Consider the following 23517-nt stretch of genomic DNA (forward strand, 5'->3'; position numbering starts at 1 on the left):
TACAATATCACTTTGGCGAGTGCTGATCATCTGTAAGTATCAGACAAGCACTGTCTGTACTTTCCTTCATCTGAGTGTTTATGTTCAAAAATTGTGATCTTTTGTGCATTGCAGTGCTCAAATAGAGAATCGGATCTCTTGCGCCACTGCGGAGTGCCTGTGGAGATCCCAGGAGCAGGGTCCCCATGACGATGTCTTCAGCTGGGTTGGGGTAGACTCTCAAATGTCTCTTCTGCTGAAGTCTTGTATCCAGCTCTCCCATGGTCCTGTCTCCAGGGCATAAATACTATTAGTTATCTTAAAGCATTTACAAAACATGACCTAAATATCTAGGTATACCCTAATACTGGCCTATTTCTGTATCTGGGGAAACAGTTCCTGCTCACCACCCACAAGTTTGTTCCCACCCAGAGACTTCCAGGAGGAATTAGCCATATACTTGGCCTGAAAGTCAACCAGGAATGCAGTCCATCACGTCACCCCAAGGCAGTCCTTTGCCTCATCTTGGGAGAAGCCAGCTGGGGAAAGCCTGGGCCACTCAGCAAGCTAATAACTTCAGGGCCCTGATGCCCAGCCACACCAGAATTACAACAAAAACTTCTGGCTCCTGTCACACACATAATTTACATTACAAAGCTCCTAAGAGGGAAATAGGACTGTAGGTAGAATTTTTAGCCTCTTGGTCTCAAATTTGAGTGACTTGGAGTATGTGGCTTTCATAGCAATAGGGCACTGTTACTACAGGGCACTCACAGGCCTTGACAACCCTGACCAGCCTCACCTGGAGCAGAATTGGACACTTTACCCATCGGTCCTGGGGCTCTATATAACTCAGCCTGTCCCCAGCTTCTTTTCCTGGTGTGCTTTGGGTTGTTGCTGTGGAGAGCTGCCCTCTTGAAGAGGGTCTACAGCTGTAGGTTGTAGGTGGACTATGTGACCCTGTATGTGGTTTGCTGTGTTGTTCGGACTCCTAAAGGGCCGTGTTCCTGGCACCCAGCTCTGCCCATAGCACTCAGACCCTGTGAGACTGCACCACATCACTGAGGACCTGGCCTGTGCTCCAGCTGCTCTTGGTCCTTGGACTGCTCTTCTTTAGGTAAGACTGGCATTTTTGCTCCCTTGCACTTGGAAAGGCATGGCTATGCTGATGACTGCTTGTATTGAACTATATGCTGATACTGGGAAGCCCAACAGATGCTTTGTGCTTTTAGTGCTTCAGTAGCCCCTTGATAGTTTGCAGTGGTTGGTGAATGTTGGTGAGGCTGAGGACCTCAGGTGGTGCAAGCAAAAATGTATCATGGAGTGTGTTGTAAATTCTCAGTTTCTTTCTGTGCAGTTATAGTTGTGATTCCTGTGAGGTAAAAAGGAGGGCTTGTGAAATAAACTTGTCCTGGACAACCTCCTATCCCTATTTTGAAGGGGGAAAAAAGGAGAGTGAGATCAGTTTTTTGACTAATATGTGGCCTATTGATTGACCTGATTGATCTTCCCCACACCTGATCCTTGGTAGTCATTACAGGGAAGAAAGCCATAATCTGGGTGCTGAGGAGCCCAGCTGGCCACTGGGGCAGAAGATGCTTAAAATAAGCATCTAGTAAATGCACTGGAGAAACAGAGAGAAGTGAGAGTCTTGTCAGAAGAAGCAGGTGCATGATCAAAACTGGTTGATGGGACACTAGTATGTGCTGGTCTTTAGTGCTCTTATGAAGAACTTGTGCCTGAGGGCAGGGAAGTTCTCGTGGGTCTGAGAGGGGCAACAAGGAAGAGTGTGGTGGCTAGGTGAAGTGTAGAAGGGCAAAATTAGGACAGGGAAGGTGCTCTTAAGAGGAAAAAGAGATGATAACAGAAGATCATGTGAGGAGGAAAAGGGTAGGCCAATAGTAAACCCTGTTATAGAAGTCTATGGAAACTTTTTCAGATGTCCATTATTGGAAGAGTGCTGTGAGTCTCAGACTAAGCCTTCAGTATTACTTTCTAATTTGTCTGATAGCTCCCAATTTTAAGCCTGCCAATAGCGTTCCCTTTTATAGTGGTTTTGTGAAGAGAAATTTGTCTGCTGAGCACTTGGAAGAGCTCCTCAGAAAAAATTATTCATTCAGTCCTCCACACTGCATGCAATAAACAAATCCTGGCCCATTACTGAAATGTAGAAAAATGAGATTCTGGATGTCTGCTCACCTCTTAAGCACCATCCATCTACTACACGAAAAGTCCTAGGGCTTTGTGGAAGAAATAGCACCTGCTAAATGTCCTAAATAATTGGGCACAAAGGACTAAAATAAATTAACAGAGGCAGTCTCTGTTCTGGAGAGAGCCTTAACCTGAGTACTTTTAAAATCAAATGTGAATTGGAGATGAGACTGAACAAAGTGCCTAGGTTCTGAATGTCCCCAAACTACAATTGAGTGCTACTATGATTCCCCTTCATCAGCTCTCCTTTTGATATCCATCTCTCCCTCCTGTGCCCTACTTCTCCCTTCCTTGAAAAATCTGAAGCTCAAGTATTGAGGTGGCACACCAATCCCCGCCATGTCCAGATACCTGGCATAATTTTAAGGTTCCCTGATCTTTCTGCAGACCAGTGGGAGGTGAAGATTGAACATCCAGCTGTTTAAAGTACCAAAAGTACTGGTACTTAAAGTAAAGCTGTTTAAAGTGTTACAGCACTCCAGCTCTAGCTCTTCCATGCTCTTACTAATGGAGGTGTTGGTGCAAGGTGGGTACTCGGGGAGTGACTAGAGCCTCACAGATTTGCAATAGACTTCATGTTGTCTTTTAGGCTCTTTTCTGGACTGATTCCTTAGCTGAAGATGGGCTGTGTGTTAACAACCCCCCTGCTAATGTCTCAGCCTGATGAAAGTACAGGGAGATTCATGGCATGGAATGAGTTAAAGGTGGGATCTTCTGGGGAGGTTTTGAGGCTCTGGCATGCCGCTTTTCAGGTTGTTTACTCCCACTGAAATGGGCATCTGTCTCTCTATGAATCAGTAATTAGAGAGGAAGGCTACTGAGGCAACTTCTGTTGTATCTGACTTATCAAGGACACCTAGTATGGGTTCTGGTGGGTTTCAAACAAGCCAGGAGGACCTGTGGCTTATCACTACCCCTTTCAGCTAATGGGATAGTTTTACAGAGCATACTATTAAATGCTGTAAGCAGCCTAGTGAGATGCTCTTCATCCAGAAAAGTACTTTCAGTTGCTGAAGTGAGTTGTGCAGCTGACACGGTACATACTACTCTTGCACAAGCAGAGCATTTACAGTCAACAAAGTGTCGGTTGCAGACATCTGGTCATTGTCTAACATAATGTAAATAAACACGGAGCTGGAAATCCTAGGCACAATGTTGTCTCTTTTTCTTGGCTCCTACTCATTTCTCTCCTCCCTCCTCATTATGTTCAATGCCCTTTATCTGCAGCAGCTGTGTCCATGTGAATGGTTGATCAAACATCTTAAAGTTATTTTCAACTGCATGCAGTTCAGCATCCTTAAAAGCAAACCTAGTGAAAATGTTTGGCAGAGGATCATTTGGATCTGTTGCCTTTGGATTTCAGTTCTTTCCTTCCACATATAGTAATTTGCCATTATGTTTGGATATCCAATTTATCTTCCATTTTACCAAACATTTTGCTTAAATGCGGTATTCTAACTCATTTTTACAATGCAGTGAGTTGCTTACTGCCTGTGCAGTATCTTCTCAGCTGCACCTACTATGTGGCTTTGGTTTTCTCAAGATGGATGTTCTTCTAGCAGTGAATAAAAAGAACCCAAACTCTTAAGCTAAGGGTTGTAAGAAGTGCCTTGCAAGACTTTTTTTTTTTTTTTTTTTTTAAATATGTTGGATTAAAATCAGTGCTCAAGTTTATTTATCTCCTGCAAATGAGCACTTGGTCATGTTGGGGAAACAGAGGTCCATGCTATGGTGGGTAATCAGTCATTCAGACCTCTCAGATGCTCAGCAGGTGACAACTTGCTTCTAAAATGGAGAAGGGGGTGGGAGAGATGCACTTAAAGCAGTAACTGAATAAATATAGCACTTAATAAGGATATGAAAGATAGGACCTGGCTAAATGAAGGTTCCTTAAAAGGTCTAGACCCTAAGAACGTACAAAGAAGCCTTATAATGGATGACTTAATGTGGCCTTCAGTGACTTTAAAAGGATGATTTTAGAAGTTATCTCCTATGGTGATCCAGGTATTTTTTCTGAAGCTGCCGATTTCCATAGAGATTGCATTAGGATTTTTTTGGACAGACTGTTTTGTCTAAATCAAAGCTTCTGATGTGAACCTGACATTTTTTCTTTCGAATATGTCTTTAGGAAAGAAAGAGCCTCAAACAATATTACAGCAATGCACCTAAGAAAAGGAATTTTCTATTCTTTAATTCATGCATTTTCTTAGTGTTGAAATTGGAATTTTCAGAACACCCCTTCTTATTCCATGCCTGAGATGAAAACTCAGACATGGTCTTGTTTTTTTTAACTGAGTTGTCCATGCAGGGCAACTTTTGAGGTATCAAAAAATGTTTGTGAAGTAAGGGTGAACTCTTAGCCCTGAAGTCAAAGGCAATTTGCCCCTGGTTTGAATTGGACTAGGGCTTCAAGATTGATTTCAGGTGGCAAATTGCATCTACTTGAGGACTATTCACTACTTAAAAAGCACTGGAATTGAGTTGCCTGATCATGCTGATTGGCTTGACTATCTCATTTTCCTAAAAGCGGAGAGTGCTTGGTGTATATGCTGAGCAAGGTCAGTAGTGGCAATGATGCTCTGGCTGCTTTCATGAACACTTTATTGACCTTGATCATAGTGTGGCTGCTCAAAGAGAGGCAGGTGCTGTGTTGTGGTGTGGGGCACAAGTGAGAGGCCGAGTGGGAATATCTCAAGGAAGCTTTGCAACTGAAAGCCACCTTGAAGGGTGGAGGTTTCACACTCATGTGAAGAACCATATGGATGTCCATGCCCTGTGGAACACCAGCTCTCACCAACTGTAGGATTTTTTTTCTCTGTTTTCTTAGCTTTAAAGGATGTAGGGCATAAAACAATTTGGAGTGGCTTATAGCATTTAAATCCCGTGTAACTGCTAGGATGTCCACAGTATCCAATGTATAACCAAACTCATGTATTTGAATAATAATAATGCTTCATAATCACATTGTTTGTGGCTTTTACTTAAGGGGACGAAAGGGAATTTCTGCTTAATTCTGTTTCTCCTGAATCTTGGCCTATTAAGACCAGCGAGCTGATTCTTTCTGGGCTCCAGTTAACTACTGGGGACACCTTTCTTTGGGTTGGCTCTAGCAGTTCCCATCCCCAGCTTCTCTCTCCTTTCAGATGAGATTGTGTGTGCCCCTGAACTGCATTAGTTTACAGCCTGCACTCAGGTGAATTGGACATGATTTTGTTTTCCCTCTGTGTGGTGCTTTCTGACGCTTCAGCTGCTGTTTCGTGAGCAGATGAGGTGGCCCTGAAGCAGGGGAAGAGACTTGTGAGCCGCAGAGCTGGGCACAGTGCTAAGCAATCCCCATGTGAGAGCAAGCCAGCCCTTGGCCCCAAAGATCGTGGTTATTAGACACAGGTCTAACCTGGGGTGCGCGTGTGTCCCTGTTCTTGTAGTCCCTTTGCCTGCTGAGGGCTGCATGTGCTCTGACACCTGCTTTGTGCCGCAACAGGGGCTTTATTACAAATGTCTTAATATATATTTTATGGTATCTATTAAAGCAGCCATGCACCTGAATAAGCTGATGTACTCATCTCCACTTTGGCCTTTAATTCTCATTGGAAATTTTTTGCCTGCACTTATCAAGTTAGCAGAAATAGTGAATCTCTTCTGCCCACTTCAGTAAGTAGGAATGGGTCCTTTATTTCAAGCTGCTTTGAGTTGTCTTTGCAGCCTTTATCACTAACATGGCATGGATAATTCACTGTTCAAACTACTGGTAGTTGTTGTGTCTTTCCTGTACTTAGCCCATTCCATTTATATTCATGTACCATGTGCAAAGTGCCTTCCAGAAGCATGTGAGGTGGTAATGACTACCATCTGTCATACCGACATTTCTGTGCTGTCCTGTTTCTAAATAAAAGCCTACATGTCCAACGTACAGTCTCAAAGGGCTAAATTCTCTTGTTTCTTGACTAATTCAAAACCTGCCCCTGGGACTTAACTTTGGCTTTAGAAGCACAGGAACTGTTTTACTGCTAATTTTGAATATTACATGTTTTATTATTTCTATCCATAGAAATAAGTGGGTGATGCATGCTGAAGGAAGAAGTAGAAAATGCCCCCTGAGTGCTCCAGCTTCAGGAAAAACTATTTTCAGTATTTAGAACCAATGGACTGTTTTAAAACAGCTGCTGTATTTGTCTAGTTAAAAAAGCAGCATCTAAAGTAACACTCTCTCTCCCCATATGTCTCTGCTATGATACTTAAATATTATGTTCAGTCTGTATTTCCTGGGATTCCTCTCTAGCAAAAATGGAAAACTCCCACTTAGGAGAAACAGTATTTTAGTCTTGATAAAGATACCCAGAAATAGAGACTGCACTTGCACATGTGCTCTGAACACATTTGAGCATGTTGCTGTCCTACCTTCAGAAGCACCCTTAAAACCAGGATTACTTATTTGCAGCTGTATTTGCAGGACTGAAGCTATAGGCAAGAGTTACTTCCTGATGCCATGTGTATTTCCATGCAGAAGGTTTGTCTGCTCTTTCTGACGAGCGCAGGCCTGAAGAGTCGGAGATGGAAAGTTCTCCTTCAGCTGTGATTGCACTTACTGTGTGAAGATCACCAAGCATGGCCATCATTTGTGCGTGTCACTTGTGTTCCTGTCTGCCTTTTTGCAATGAAGTTATGCCCTGTGTGCTGTCTGGTCTCGTGTACATCTTCTTCCCTCGCAAGCTATGTGGCATCTCAGCACTATCTTGCTGTGCCATGCTAGAGGTTCATTCTGTGCAGTAAGTGGCCTTTGGGTCACAAATATAAACCAAAACAAACAGAACCCTAAACTCTTAATGTCAAACAGTTGCCCTTTCCCCTTCTACAGGAGAAACTAACTGTATCTAGCAGCTCACCTTGACTCAGATGAACTGGCTGTGAGCAATTGCTTTGCATGCAGGGCCTTTTTTACTAAAAATAAAAAAGAATGGAGGCCCCTTGTGCCCTTAACCAGGCTCTATTTCTTGAAATAACTGTAGATATTTGAATTTTACTTCCCATTACACTGTTGTGCTTGAGGGCGGCCTTTTCCTTGTCACCCTGTATGGTTACAAGAGGAGCATTTGTAGACATTTGCAATAAAGATCTATAGAAAAACATCTTGTGATTTAACTCTTCTGGTAACCATGGTCTAGCCCTGTGTGTTCCTCACCTGCCTCTGGTTTTAGCTCTGCCCTTACTTGAGGGGCTGTTTTCTCTGAAATTTCAGCCTCTGAATTTTTCTGGTGGGAGAATTCTCCTCTGACAAAAGAAATCTTAGAAACAAAGTTTTTCTTTTCCTAAGCTTATTCAGTAGTACAAAAATAGAAGCAAAACACAAGGTGGATGAGTCTGAGGGCAGTGATTAAAAGCTTCAAGGTTCAGCAATCCTAGAGGAAGGAAAAGGAATGGCTGCCTTTGGCCTGTGTTATATTTCTATACTCCCCTTTCCCTCCTCACAATCCAAGAGAAAAAAAAATGTAGGAATGGTACAAATAGCTAAAGGCCTTTCAGGGGAGGGAGAGCTGGAAGTTTCATGCCTTTCCATTTTTGGCAGCTGTAGTCCAAAGGATCCCTGCTATGTGTGAATAATGTGCTGTCATACTGCAGTTACCTCCTGATCGCTGTCTTTGTCACCACAAGAAACCCTAGGAGAGCAAAGAGTATCTACAGTGAAAGGTCTGCTCAGAGGCCTGTCTTGCACTCCTGATTATTTTTAACAATTAATTCCCCAAGCTAATAGAGATGTTTGGAAGCTGGGAAGAGACAACTACTTCACTGTCATGCTGGGGGAGAAGAATTCCTTGACTCTTTACAGTTTAAAGCCACTTCTAGGAAATTACTCCCTCTCTGGACTCTAAGTGAATGTAAGATTGACTGAGCGCAATTATTGCCAGCAATGGAAAATCAGAGGATATTTGTACCGCTTTATAGCGTGTGGATATTGCTACTGGAGGCAGGATGCAGGTGAACATCCTTCATTCCATCTTAGGGATTGATGGTGAAGCATAAAACATTATCTGAGTCAACTAAATCTTTAAGATACTAACATTTTACATTTGGTTCAATAATAAATGCAAAAACTGCATTGCCATGGGAGATGACAGAGGAGATGTTGGCTGGATTTGGTATGTACAGCCAGACCATTAAAGCTCACTCAGATATGGGAAGGTAGGGAAGCTGGTGAGGTGGCACAAGAGGTTGTTGCTGTTTGTAGCTCTTAATTTTACCAATGAGTTGTGAGAAACTTCTCTGCCTTGAAGTTTGGTCTTTAATTTATTGTCCAAGTGCAAGTCCTTAGCTTTGTAATCAATGTCCTCCCCTATCAAGGTGTCCTCGGGCAGAAACCTAGCAGCCACAGAAGTGCAGACTAAGCAGAAAGTTTAAGCTTTAGGGATTGCAGTGCTGATAAATCAGTGGGACATTTCATGTTGGCTTCTTTGTGCGTAGGAGAAGTCAAGGCTGGTCTAAGCTATTAGCACATACTGCTATAAAGTGGTGGTTCAGGTTTTTTCAACTCCTCTTGATGTGTCAGGAAAGGCTTCTTCTGAGCTCTGGGGAAGAATATCTTGTGTTCATCTTGGCTTTAGAGACTTCTTCACAGCTTCCTTGAAACCTGCTGGGAGAGCAAGGTCCTCAGGTCAGGCTGCTGCCATTCTGAAGAAGTGGAGAAGGACGAGTTAGAAGCACCTAACTGAACCACAAAGAAAGCACTTATTTCCTTTCCAGAGAAGAAGAAGCTGTGTGGTATTTTCCAAGGGATCATATGTGACCAAAACATGTGATACTCGTGTCATAACAAGAGCTGTGATTAGCTGCCTAGCTGTAGCTCTGCTTCTCTATTCTGAATGCCTGTTGGGCATTTTATTTTAGAACCTGCTTTAATCTGGAGAGAGATGTCACTTCTCACAAGATATGGACTTTATGATGATAAAATAATGAGGTTTTATGATGCATGTGCCATCTGCTATACAGCAAATGAAGCCCAGGAAAGCACACAGTGAGCCTGAAGAGACTTTCAATTAGGAAGGAGGACACAGGGCTTCATTTATTTCAAATGTTTCATAGCCTTTTAGACCAGGATGCCTGGCAGCCATGGCAGGACCTTGGCTCTCTTGAAATCACAAGTAATGAGTTTTGTGATATAGGTGTTCTTGTGACGCATAGAGGACTCAGGAAAATACCAAAGAATATAGGTAGAAATTGATATTGTTTGGAAATCAAACAGCAGAAAGGGTGTTATTCCCACTCTTGTGCAGTTGAACAAGTGTTTTATGAAAATGATCTGTCACTAAAAGCAAAATTATCATGCCCTGGAAATTAGTGGATTCTAGTTCTGATATTGAATGAGCCCTTGACAATCCGAAATGTCACCAAAAGGGACTTTCCTGCAGGTTGTGTAGGTCATAAAGCGGATTAGGTAGTACAAATGTGAACTCCAAGTCTTCATGTATTAAAAAGAACCTCCACAATAGGTATAATTCCTCAGAGAAGAGCTGGATCCACATCCAGGCAGCTCTTGTGCATCAGCTGTTTTCATCTCCTTGGAATTAGCAGCTCTCAGTTACTGACTTGAGATATGAAAGATGTTTTTGTAGAAGCAGAAGAGAAGGCTCTGCTGATTTGTTTTCAAAGATGGTTCTTGAGGAAAGAATTGAGCTTTGAATTTTTTTTATTTTTTTGAATGGGAGGAGGGAAAACTGTGTTGCACAACTCTAGAATAGCTGAAGAGTAAAACTGGAAATAGTGGCAAATGTGTCTCTGTTATGAAGAGAAGGACTAACAGGTCCCTGTTCAGCTACCGCTCTAGCAAGATGAATTTTCTCTGGAAAGGACAGCTAGAAGGGAGACAAGAAGGACAAAAAATACACACTTGGTAAATATATTTATGCCAAGATTAGCTTCATGCCAAAAAACGGAAAACTTTGCAGAGGCGAGGCAGAAAATGAGATGCCTGCATCTGTGCTGGTTCTCCAGCTCCAGAGCAGATCTCACCCTGCTTGGGATTCAGCCAAGTAGACCTGCTTCTAGCACAGGACTAGCTCAGTTGTGTTGGTTGTTGCTTTTGCCAATTTTTATTTTTGCACTACATCTGGGTAGTGATATCTATTCTTTGAGGGGGAATAAATGTTTCATAAAACCTTCAGTAACTCAACTCATCTGGAAATTCACTTGAAGATTAGTTTGCATTATGTTCTAGATTTTCTCAATACAGTGTTATCAATGATTTCTCTTCAGTATTTAAAATATCAAAAAGCCACACTAGGAACAGAAATCAATTGTCTCATCCTGGAAGTCTCCCATCACCTCCAAATAGGTGGGTTGGACTAGATGACCTCTGAGGTCCCTTCCAACCTTAAGCATCTATGATTCTATGAAATACAAGGAGTGGCTGTATTTTTATTTCTTTTTCCTGATTAATCTCTCTAACTCCCTCCATAATCCAGGAGCCCTGAGCATAGCTCTACAGCAGACTGAGTAAAACCTTTTCAGCCTGTCTGAAATGCCACGTGCACAGCTGTTAAATCTGTCTTATTCTTGCTACCCAGTTAGGTAACAACCTTTGAAAATAAACCAGCATACTTGAGGTGCATGGGAATCATGCGTAAGGGTTGAGTAAATGCGGACAGTGCAGTGCTATGTGCATAGAGAAAAGAACAAAAAGATCTTTGCCAATCTCTATAGCATTTGACCTGGGAGATTACATTATACACTTAATCTTGCTTGGTAGGGTTACCTTTCCTGATGGGTGAGTGCTAAAGCTGCCATCAGCTACTGCTGTACAGGCGAGAGAGAATACAGCCACAAATGGATCATTCCTGCTCAAAATGTAAAAGCACTATATGGGCAAGCAAAGTGAAAGCAGTGTATGAGCAAGCAAAGCTGCTTTCCAGTGGATTGTTGTGCTAGGCTGTGTTCTGGAGTTCTGTGGTTGATTATACTGGGGTATCACTAATTGTCTGCAAATATGTTGGGTCTATAAAGATAACACAAACAGTAAGGGGAAATTCAGTTTCCCTCAACTCTTCAGTCATCACAGTTAAACACTTATAGGTCTTTTTCTTTCATGGTTATCTTTGATTCTGCCTACCTATTTATGCCTAAAATATGTGCAAATGCAAGCTGAAGAGATGAATGTGAAACACTTGGAGGAAATCAGTTTGGCAGTTGAACTTTTCTTCTGCTTCTGAGGGCTTTGTCTCAGCCTCACATCTGGTTTTGACATGTCAGCCAAGGTATTTGATGGGTGAGGGTCCTGGAAATAAACCTTGGGGCATGTTTTCTCTATACTTGTTTTCTTATGGAAGTGGAAAGCCGCAGAAAAAAATTCTTTTTGGGGTGGATTTGGTATTTCCTTTGATGTCTGCATGCCAGGGAAGAGTGTTTCACTTCCTGGGTGCTTTTAACAGCAGGAATTGAAATCTGTCACCTCTGGGAGCTGAGAGGATGCCTCGAGGGATGTTAAGTTGAAATCCTCTGTATGCCCAATGGGAAACATCGGGGCAAGGGTTTGGAGCAATGGCAGCTGCTGGACTGTTTTGCACACCCTGGGATATCTTCCCTTGGTCTCTCCTGAGGGAGTTGCCTTGATTTGTAAGTATTCTCTGAATGTTTATTGCAATGGAGAGAAACAACATGCTCGGTTGTTAGATCACTCCCCAGCCCTTGGACAACGTCAACTTACACACAAGGTCGTCTGTTATGCTCTTATAACAGCCTCAAGGAGTGCTCATGGCGCGCAGCAGCTCCATCAGGTTGGGATGAGAGAGAGCCCCATGCTTCAGAACAACAGATACAGCCTCGGGGTGCATTGCGGGGTGGAGAGTGTTGGAAATGCTCTGGAAAATGGGTGAAATGTGCTCCAACTTAGGGCAAAAACTGAGGCTGGGTGTCCTTAGTCTTGAGGGGCATGTAAACTGCTAGTCCCTAATTTTCCAGAGCAAGCTGCTGGTATGGGGAAGTATTCCTGCTATAATGCAGGAAGGTGGAATAAGCTTTGGTGTTATAACACAGAAGGTAAGATACAGGGCAATGGCCCTTGTTTTTTAGGCCTATATTTTTGTGAGGGTGTTAGCTGAGCTGAGCAACCAGTGGAAGTAGTGTGGGAACAACGGCTGCAGCTATGCTAAAGGACTGGTATGTTAGGAACAGTGGAACTGCTAAGTCCTCAATTTCTGTGTTTTCTGCAGAGACTCTTGGTTCAGTCACGTTCTCTTGGCCTAAATGTAGGCAAGCTCCTCGGCAGGACTGATGCCTTCAAGCAACAGTGCTGTCCATTCAAGTCTTGCCCATACAAGAAGCTGGACCACACAAACGAGGAGGCTTGTGGGATATTAGACCCTGCTACTAATCAGATATCTTCTCTAGCATCCCCCCTCCAGCTACTGGATACAATAGGCAAAGTGGAGATGCAGACAGTGAAATCCCTCCTAGGTTGTATGCTGTGGTGACCGTGGAGCAAGTATTCCTGGGTTTCAGGAATCAAATATGAGCCTAGATGTTCTCCCAGTAGCATGTTTTTTTTTAACCCAGTATGACGTGCCATTTATCATGGACACATGAAAAAGAATGTGTGTGGATGTGTTTTCTTTTTTTTCCTCCAAGCACTTCATATTCATGCAAAATCCTGCATAACCAAAACACCAGGTGTATGTGATCAGCTGGCATGTTTGCGTGAGGAAGGGGAGTGCAGTGGTAGCAAAGGCATCTCAGCACCTCCCTTCTCCCTTGGCTTTCCCTGTCACATGGTGGAGTTGTGTTGTTGCAGCATCCCTGCTTAGGTGGAAGCCAGGTCAGTGCCTAAACTCTTTCTGCTTTATCTTCTGCATCTCAAGATATGCAGGTGGGCTACCTTAACCTGCGTACTGCAAACTGTTTTTATTTCTCGTCTGTCCTAAGAGTTAAGGATTTCATACCATCCTCATTAGCGTGTTGGCTATGTGCATTTTAGGATGAGGTTCTAATATGTAGGAGAGTTTAAAATTTGGGTTTTTCCTAAAACGGAAACTTCTGCTTATTTGCAATAGTGTATGCAGAATGTAATGAAATCTGGAAAAGAAAACTTAACTGCAAGTATCTGGTTTTAAACCAAACAACTTCCTCTGTCATTTTCTCCAGTATAAACAGAATACCATGAGGATGAGTGTCATGGCATGGAGAATTGTGAGGATGATTAATGAGATGGAGGGTAAATTTGATGGTAAAGTTTAGAAGCAAGATTAAGAAGAGTTGTAGTTTTGTTCTGTTTGCAGGCATTTTGTGGACAGTTAGAAGTATGGTTTTGAATGTCTGACCTCTTCAAGATTTTCTCTTATATCCAACTCTTCAAGTCTTCAAACTGCCTTTTAAACTCAGTCTTTTCAGACTTGTTAAGTGTGAAAGGAAGTATATTTTCGATCAGAATTCACTAATGATGACAGAAAATCAACCATGATGGAGCTCAGTACTTTGGCTTGTGGCTCCCACATCACATTAATTCTCCTGAGGTTTCTGTGCTATAGAACTACTTGGCTCGGGGCGGGAAAGAAAAATCCTTCCCTCCTCCAGAAGTCGAGCACCTCCCTTTTTTCCTTCTCCTATCTGCGGTGAGTATCCTAACTGGAGGGCTGGCACATACAGGAAGGAGCTGTCAATCCAAGTGTTCAAAAATGTTTGTTTTTAGGAAAATTATAAGGAAGGAGATAAGAGGAGAGCAAGTGGAGAGAGCTGGCACGGCCACTCTGGGCAGTTTAGTAACAGTACTGGTCAACACGTAACACTTGTCTTTGCTGAAGAGGGGATGGGGTATCTAGAAGTGGATTTAATTCTATGCACTTTGTCTATTAGCAGGCTAATTTAATTATTCAGATACTAAGATTGAGCAACCCTTAGAAAAACCTGTGCTGCAGACTATCTGCTTGCTGAAGGGCGGGCTTGTAAATACAGGTCTTACTGCAGGTTAATCACTGCCTGCTTTATGTTCCTGGGAAACTTGCTTCTGATTAAATGGCTGGAAGTGGCAACTGGGAAACTGTGTGTCATTTCCATGAAGGTGAACCTTAAAAAGAAATATGGGTTCTTTATATATGAAGTAAGACTTTGGTTTTCTGGTTTTAACTTCTCTTAATGACTGTATGGAGACAGGCTTTTTTTGGTGATTTTGTTTTTGTTTGTTTGCCTTTTTTTTTTTTTCACTTCCTATCTCATGTCATCAAAGAAGAAAATTCTGAATGAAGTTACATTTGAAAGTTTTTTGGGTTTTTTTTGGTTTCAATTTTCAGTATAGGCATGTTTTCCCTCAGTGCAAAAAAGTGCATTTCCAAAGGAGTGAGAGCAGTGATTGTAAGCCTATGTAAAGACCTTTCCAGTCCTCCAATCCTACAGATCGTATAAAGCTGAAAACAAACAGGAGAAAAAGCAAGAAACAGAAAACAACAAACTTGGAAGCATCCTCTGTTAAATGAACTGGAGCTGCACCTGCTATTGCTACATCTGCTTAAGACCAGAAAGGGCAGGTCTCCCTAGTTTTGCTCTTTGCTTGTGTTGTAGCTGTACCACAGGGCACCGAGCAGATGCTGAATGAGACTGGGCAGGAGAAGGGAGGATTTTACCTGCCTCCTTATAAAAACTATGACACAGGGAAAAGGATTTGCCCCAAACCTGTCAGGTTTTAAGGTACTAAAGACCTAGAAAATGTGTCTTGATCACCCATGTCCTGGTGCAGTATCTTTATCATAAGACCATTATCAGCTGTTATTTAATGTATATTTCTTCTGAGGTCATGCCAGTTGTCCTTAGTGAAGATAAAACCCTACGTTACGTTCTCAAATTAGTATAATATGACTAGAGCGTTGGAATGGGGGAAAGTACATTTAGTGGTCTCTTCACAGGGGCTCAGACTGAAAGTTGGTTGGAGTAGGAAAGGAAGTGCTTTCCCAGCAGGTGTCTCTGCTCTGGAAATGAGCAGAAAAGTATTAGTTGGAAGGCAAAATAGAAGGGGAAACCAGAAGGAGGAGTTTTGCTCTTTTCATTAGAGAGGGAAGAAGAATCCTTCATTTCCAGTAAGACCAGAGCCTTCAGGATCTGCTCTCCAGTTTTGTTCCTTAAAAGCTGTGAAGCCACTTCTGAAACTTACTATTCTCTTTTAATGGGGAAAAAAAAATCACTTTAAAAGCCGACCATATCCAAGTGTGTTCCATTAAAAACTACTTTTTTCCTGCTTCTCTCTTTTCCTGGTTATCTTGAGTACTCCCTGGTCTAAGACGGAGAGAACTTTGAACATCCTACCTATTTGTGGGTTCTCAGGGAAAACTATCTGAACTATCTGTAGAAATTTCTGTGTAGCCCTAGGAACTTGCATATTTTTACATTGAAGTGTTGAAGTTCTTGGCAATAGGTAACAACTGAATTAACCCTGGTGTATCTGAAGGGTAACACAGCTCATTTGACACGTTGGGATGTACACATTACCATTTCAGGTGGAACAGAGCTGCTTTTACTAGCTACTTGTTTCAACATTTCAAAAACCTCTTTAATGTCTGAGTTGCTTTAGATGCTTATACCAATAGTTGCAGGGCTTAGGGTTTTTTAAGACCAAGAAAAAAGGCATCTGAGTCTTGTCCTACCTGGTACCGAAAAGCTTTGAAATACAAGCTCTGAGTTTGCTATACGATATGACCGGGTTGAACTTTTTTTTGACAGCAATGCAGTGAACACATTTGGATTTGCCCATGCTTGAAGGGCCAGTCTGTAGCCCATAATCCCATACACCATAACCTATAGAACTCAAGCCATAAACTCCTGGCTTGACCAAGCCTAATAAAATTGTGTCCATAGTAGAGAATATTGTTTGAAAAATCAGACGTGTGCACACACCTGGCAGAGAAACAGGGATGAGACCAGTATATTTTTGATGTTGGTTTGGTATTTGCTGGCTTGACTCTGAGCCCTTTATTTTTCTTTGTGGTTTAAAACTTGAGCTAAGCAATGTCGGTGCTTGCGTATATAGATGGACATGAAGGACTTTTTTGAGACTCGTTTTTGAAACCACCCTTCCTAGTGGCTGTCTCTGTATCTGGTGTAGCCAGAGATTATAGCTCCTATAAATTGTTTGCAAACACTTACAGGGGAAATAACCCCTATTACTTGAGACAAGTTTGCACTTTTAACATGAAAATACTGCCTGGGAGTACCTATTCATTGATAGTAAGTCTGGGTGCCCTGAATATTCTGGAAGTGCAAATTTGGTCTGCATGTGGCATATTCTATTAACCTGAATGTTAACTGAAGCCATATTTTTGCAGATTTTAAGCTGTCCTGATGCTGGCTGCAAAGAGTGCAGCAAAAGATCTTGGGCATGAAGATGTCCATTTAAAAATTCTGAATTAATTTCCAAAGGCAAAGTAAGTTTCTGTTGGCTTGCTTTAGCCGGTCCTGGCACTTTTGATTTGAAAAGCTTTGAAAATGAATTCATTACCTTACAGAACAGCAGCCTTACTGTGCAAGCTAGAGTAGCCTAGTTGAAAGCAGCTGCTTGATCCTAAACGTTTCATATAAAGCAAAGGATAAAGATTCTCCGTGTCACATGTAGCTTGCATTTAAAATGTGTTCATGCTGGATGATGCATACAGGTCTAGTGTTTGTATTTCTTTGTATAAGATTGGCCCTCCAAACCTTGGCTTGTGTTTGTAATCACAGTTTTCTCAGTAGTGCATTTAACTCTGCAGCTACAAATGTTAGAGGAACTGGGTGATGAGTTAGGCCCGTGCTGTGACTTTGAAATCATACTAAAAAGCACAACTTTCACCAGCCTCGACAAAAAAAATGTATTATGAGGAAGATAACAATAGTGTTTTATGTTTTATATCTTCATATGATATAACTGTTTAGCTTGTCAAGTAAATTTTCTCAACACATAATAGCTCCACCCACTCCCTAAGTCTTAGTTGAGGCACAAAACACCAGCTAAAAATAAAATTAAAGCCAAATCTGAACTCCATAATGTCAGCAATAAAACGACATCGTTTTAGGGTGATTATCATTCTAAATAATGACTGAAGCCTTGAATAACTTGGGTTAAAATTGACCTCTGAAGGCCATCTGGTCCCATCTCCTGTTCAGAGTAAATCCATGCTGGCAGCCTTCCTTCTTTGGCTGCTTCATGTGCATATATATGGTAATATATATGGTACATGAAATGACTGGTCTTCCTCAGTCCCTTGGTACCTTAAACTCTACCTTTCCATAGCTGCTGTAGCCAGCCCCTGCATTCCCAGCATACTCTTAGCTGTGAATAGCAGGTCCAACAGAGCACAACTTCAAGCTAACCTGTCCAGCATTTGCATCAAAAATTGTCCTAAGGATGCCCCATATGTCTTGGGTTGCTTGCATCCCACCTTGTTGCCATTCCCACAAATTTTGGTGGTTGAGATTTGTCTTGTGGCAAAAAGTGCTGAAACTAGTCAACCTAGGCCTATGATCACCAGACTTTTTTTTCCACTTGGTCAAGAAAAGCTTTGTGGGACTGTAGGAAATCTCAAAAGAGAGACAGCTGTAGAAGACATCATCTCTGATCCGGGTCCATTGGCCCTTAACCAGCTTGTCACCAGTCTTGTAGCCAAGCTGTGCATGTAGCGTTTATGCTTTGGGAAGATGCTCATCTTCCCAACCTGTTCTGCCTAAAGAGCCTTATCAATTCGTTATAGGGCTCCATTTTGCTGCCAAAACCCACCCATAGCTGGGAGGATGTGTCATAGCTGTGCAGGTGGAAACTGGCTTCTGGCTCGTCCCCCTCCTCTCCATCATGTTTATGCATTCCTGTAGAGGAACTGCTTAGAAGTGTGAGCAGCTGCCCTGTTGTACTATCTGCTGCACATATTCCCATTTCCTTCACTTCCCATTTGGTCCTTCCTCCTGCACTGAACCTAGTTCCCAGCAAGCCTGGTAGCAAAGATGCTCTTGTCCCATTCAGGTGCTTCTCATCTGCCTTGTTCCCTGAAGAGCATCCCTGGTCACAGAAGCACAAATTCTGCCTGCGATCCAGGAGGGCTCTACTTGGGCCCCTATGCCCTCACAAATATACTATGTTCTTCAAAAAGATGTTCTGACCTCGCTCTCAAGATATGAAACATTGGAGTGTGCACTGTGTCCCTTAGTAAGATAGTTCAGTGATCATTTTCCTTACTGTAGCTATAATATAGAGATATATATTTTTATATATATATATGAAAATGCACCATAATTATACTCTGGATATGGATAGTTTCAGTTGCTTCCATTGAATCTGATGAGGGCTTGGCCTGCTAGGGTCAAGACAAAAGATGCTCTGTTGAAAAGCAGTTTCAGGCCTCCTGATGCAATGAAACATGGAGTCATCTTGAAAATACTGGAGTGATGATGTAAAGCGAGGAGATAAATCCATCGTGCTTCAGGAGGCTTTTAAGAGTAGGCATGCTTTTTTAAGTGTCTCTTATGTGTTTGTGTTAATTATGCACAGATTTATTTTATTGAGCGTATTTAGAATTTTTGCTTAAAATGCTCCTTTGTTCTATACACTCATGAGAAGCTCCTCTGCTTCCAGACTTCCCTAATTGAATGGATCATACAAATACCCATGAGTTGACAAGTTCTGACCCATTTCTTGGTTTAATAAATATACAGATAGCAGTCATCACTGCTGGTGCTTAAAATTGTGTATGGGCTTAGAGAAACTTTGGGTGGCCGGGCGATGCCACCGCGACACAGAGGTGACACGTTCAGTGTTTTGTGGCAATTTGCACATGACAGCTGCCTCTTCTCCCCGTCCTCATGTTGTAAAAGTGGCAACCCCTTCCTCCTGCCTATGTCTTCCCAGGAGCAGAAGGAGGGAGAAGGAGGCGGCAGCTCCCCCACGCATCCACCTCCGGGAATTCACAACTGGGCTCCACGCTGCGCCAAGGCAAGCTGACAGGCTGCAATTCCCGATTTTTAAAGTCTTCATAAATCTCTCCTGCAATTCCGATGTTGAAAAGGGTCGTGCGCTAAATATAAGCCTTTTCAGACAACCTGAAAAGAAACAGCCAGGGAGCTCACAGTTAGGAAAACAAAAATAGATCTACGGGCTGATGCTCTGGTGGCAGGTTACCAAATGCTTTATAGCAACGTAACCTGCGTTGAGATTTAATCCGGTTCTGAGTTGCGGCGGCGCTTTAGGTGCCTTGGAGACGCGTGGCTTTAGAGGACACCTGACATTTCGCTTTTGGCCCGGGGAGGATGGAAAAAGGCTTCTCCGTTTTGTTTTGGACGGCGCCACAGACCTGGCAGTGAGGGGAACCTGCTCACACGTGGAGTGACTCCCATTCACATCTGCAGCTCCGCCGGATGCGCGCGGAGCGGGTTCAGCAGTAGGCGGCCGCTTTGAAACCCGTCGTTATTTGTGTTTTCTTCCAGGCACATCAGTGGTGACAACTGACGTGCCTCCAGGTAATGTTATTTATAGCCCTTCTTGCCGTTATAGAAAACGGGGTATCGTTTATTCCGGTCTTTCTCAAGGTACTGGATGGCTGATGCTCCCGGGCTTGGCAGCGCCTTTTGCCTTGTGGTGCATCCGCTGTTCTCTAAAGTGCGGTGATCTTTTTAATGCTCGTTGCCAAAGCGAAGACTTTTGACAGAATTTTGGAATTTGCATTAAAATAAAGTAGGTTTTGAGTTGCTATTCTAGTAGCTCTTATAGAAATCCTTAATACATGCCAAAAATCAGACTTATAAGAGATTCAGAGGAGTTGCTGGTGTTAAGTTACAGATTTTTTTTTCTTTTTAATTAGACTAGCAAATTAATCTAGATTTCTCTGTCAGGAAACCATCTGCATGTTCCCAAATGACTATGTATATTTTTTTCTTCTGAAAAAGTAACAACTGCGGTTTCCCTGGTATTTCTACCATAATATATTTCTGCTGCAAAAATAATGATACTACGTGTATTTAAGGAACTACAGCTAATTTGTTTAAGAAGCAGTCTTTAGAAAGCAACTAGAATTATGACATGGGAAAAGAGAAATCTGCAAGTGCTGGGGGGAGGATAAAAATAAGCTAATAAGTTGCTGATAAAGCACTCGAGACAGAAAAGTTAAAGTTTGTGAGAGTACTCAGCATACCAAATGTGAATTCCTAGAGAGCTTTAACTGCTGGAAGACCAAAATGCTCCAGGCTGGCAGCAAAACACAATTGCTCCAGTCCCTAGGGCTGAGTGCAGTTATGCAAGCAGGAAAGTAACTTTCTATTCTCTGTTAATACATGTTAAAAAGGGGAGGGGAATGTGGTCAGTAGGAAACAACCACCTCTGCTATGTCTTTATTTTTTAAAGCAGATCGCTGCTTTTCAAGCTTTCTGGGGTTCTGAATAGGTTGTGTTTTGCAGATGAGAAGACTAACTTTTGCATGAACTGTGCCTGGCACGATTATTCTAACACATATTTTAGCCCATTTGACTGAAAAGTCTCATTTTACTGCTTTGGGAGCCTGCTTCTTTGGATATGTTCGTGTATTGTAAGATATCAATTATTTTCTAAATGAATTATTTGCCTTAGCTGCATAAGGATATGCAAGGCAAAAGGATTCATTTTGATCCAAGTTTCTCTGTGAAAGAGCAGCTCCCTCTAATAATTTGTGCATCCAGAATTGTTTTTTTTCCTAGGTTGCAAGTATGAGGTGCTTCTCTCTGCTTCCCCCTTGACTGTTTATGTCCAGAGTGAATTGCAAGGAGGTTCTCCTAACTCAGGTGGAACTATCTGACTCTTGATCTGATTTCTGGCTGAGTGAGAAATCACCGTTCTGGTAGACAGCGCTAGGCAGCTTGTCCATGGTGGAGACTCATGAGGCTCATGGCACTTTCTTTGTTTTACAGGGCACTGAGCTGAGGTTTGTCCAGCGTGCTGCTCCTAGCCCTGTGGTAGTAGCTTCAATACCTAGCTTCATAGTAGGTATTTTTTCTCTCCCCCTTCAAAATAGAGATGGTAAGAGAAAGACAGGAGAGTAGTGGAACTGAAAGCTCGGCTTTGTCCCAGGCACCAAGAGGGTTTGGGAGAGGGTGAGGTTAAACCCAGTTTAACTTGTCGGTGAAGACAAATTCAGCCCCAGCCTCGGGGTTGCAGTTCAGTTGTAGGACTCCTCTTTCTCTTAGAAGGGTTTTAATTTCAGTGTCTGCCTAATCGAGCACTTGTTCTCCGTCGGTGACGAGCTTTAAGAATTTAAAGCATGTTTCAGCTGACATAGTGCAGTTGCAGCAGCAAACGCCAGTTCCAACCAGGTTCAGATCAAACCCTCTGTGCTGTAGGAAAAAGGCAGCTTCAGTGTTTAGTGAAATCACCTGATGGCTGCCTGGTGGCAGCGTTTGCTTTAGGATGAGCGTTTTAGCTTTACTCTCTGTAACAAGTTAAATGTGGCTATAGATATATATTTTTTTCTGCTTAAGTCTTTTAGTTGTATATCTGACTGTGTACATAAGCTGTCTCATTACTGCTTATCTCTGTGAATATTTTCTGTAATAACCTGATACTGTGTGGAAAGAGAATGTAAGGGTTATTGCTATGCACTGTTTACCATTCTAGAAGCCTGGTTTAAGAACCATGGCACCATTATATTAGTTGCTACCCAAATAACAGTCTAATAACCATTACAGTTATTGCAGAAAAGGATTTTATCACTGCAAGGTAATGAAATGCAAAGCTGCAGGGAAATATTTTAAAATTAGAATGGTGCAACATTTTCATAGTGATACTATAGATGTTTTTGGAATTAATTCATAATTGTTTCACAGATACTGGTTTATTTTATTTTGCTGCTATCATGTTGGTTGTTACTATCATTTGAAGCTTAAATACAAGCTTGAGGAGTAAGTTAATAGTGTTGCTGCTTAATATATTTCTGGCTGTATGAGTAGTGTTTAGGAGTGATACAGATGATGTGCTGTCGGTGATGTATTTATTGCTTTCACACAGAATCACAGACTGGTTGAGGTTGGAAGGGACCTCTAGAGATCACCTAATCCAACCCCCTGCTCCAGCAGGGACACCCAGAGCACGGGGCACAGGGCGGCATCCAGGCGGGTTTGGGAGATCTCCAGAGAAGGAGACTCCACAGCCTCCCTGGGCAGCCTGTGCCAGGGCTCTGGCACCCTCACAGGGAAGAAGTTCCCAACTGTTGTTGATACATCTGTCCAGCACAGGGCACAAGATTTTTAGTCTAACGTTTGATCTTTTGCATTGTGTATCCTGAGATCCTAGAAGCTGCCCTGTGAGCAAGGGCACAACAAAGATCCATACAGGCTCGCCCCAGACTGGATAGCTAAGAAAAAAGGGAAAAACAAGGCACTTACCAAATGAATCAGTCACCATTCTCTAACAGTTGTTGTCTTTCTGAAGTCAAATGAGACTAAAAACATATGCTAAAAGGATTACAAAGTTATACCAAAAAGGGAAGGCATGTTGATCACAATAATATGTTTGCTGAAATCATATGTACAACTATGTTACAGTAATATTTCAGCCAGTTATTCTCGCAAAGAGGCAAAGGCATCCTGCAGAGCTCTAAAGAATTCAGCATCCAAAAGGAAGAACCCTTTCAAAAATATATAAGCAGACAATAAATCTAAACATCAGTTTTGTTATGATCTTACTGATATTACAATACTTTCCAGCTAAGGAGCCAAGAGATCTGAATCTGACAACCTACCATATTTTGAGTATCTGCACTCCCATTCCTCACTGGGTGTCAGAATGCTTTTATAGAATTTAAGCACGGATATGAAAGTAGGTAGCAGTGAGCTATTTCAGTTAGGAAGTCTATATTAGGTAGAACTTCTGTTCTGATGCGTGATCAGATCCTAAGAGCAGTAATATGGCCAGACTAAGCCAGGGAAGCGGTCTTCATCTCTCCCCAACCATCCTGAGAGCCTGTTGAGATGGCTGTGTTCAGGATGGTTGGAGTAAGGGGCAACATGGTATTACTTGATGAAATTGGCCTTGGTAGGGCGTGATGTAGTGTTAGGGCTTTGGGATGCCTTGTCCATGCTGACATCGGCCTTTGTCCCGATTATGTGCCTAAATTCAGGCTCTAGAATGCATACCTGGAAAGAAAAACGTTGACAGTTTTCTCATAACATTTGCATGCGAAGGTCTCACTGGCTGGGATGGGACTCAGTTGCTCTGTTGTTCAACATTGGCTGATTTGGGGTTATTTGTATACAGAATTTGGGCCATGTGTATAATTGGTCTAATTAATGACTGAGGGGGAGGTGGCCTGAGGAATGAACAGTAAGTTTAGCAGGAGTGTTTTGAAAATGCTGCGTCTCTTGACTATGTGGAAGAAA

General features: G+C 42.4%; 1 long non-coding RNA gene across 1 annotated transcript; it reads left to right on the top strand.

Moving 5' to 3' along the window:
* The first annotated feature begins 870 nt into the window (after window positions 1–870).
* Window positions 871–6753, top strand: LOC112956898. The gene is made up of 2 exons (XR_003251122.1): window positions 871–1096; window positions 6629–6753. It is a non-coding gene; the product is annotated as an uncharacterized LOC112956898 (long non-coding RNA).
* The last annotated feature ends 16764 nt before the right edge of the window (window positions 6754–23517 follow it).

This window comes from Nothoprocta perdicaria, unplaced genomic scaffold (assembly GCF_003342845.1).
Source record: "Nothoprocta perdicaria isolate Ctin4 unplaced genomic scaffold, notPer1 scaffold_68, whole genome shotgun sequence".
Taxonomy (NCBI): domain Eukaryota; kingdom Metazoa; phylum Chordata; class Aves; order Tinamiformes; family Tinamidae; genus Nothoprocta; species Nothoprocta perdicaria.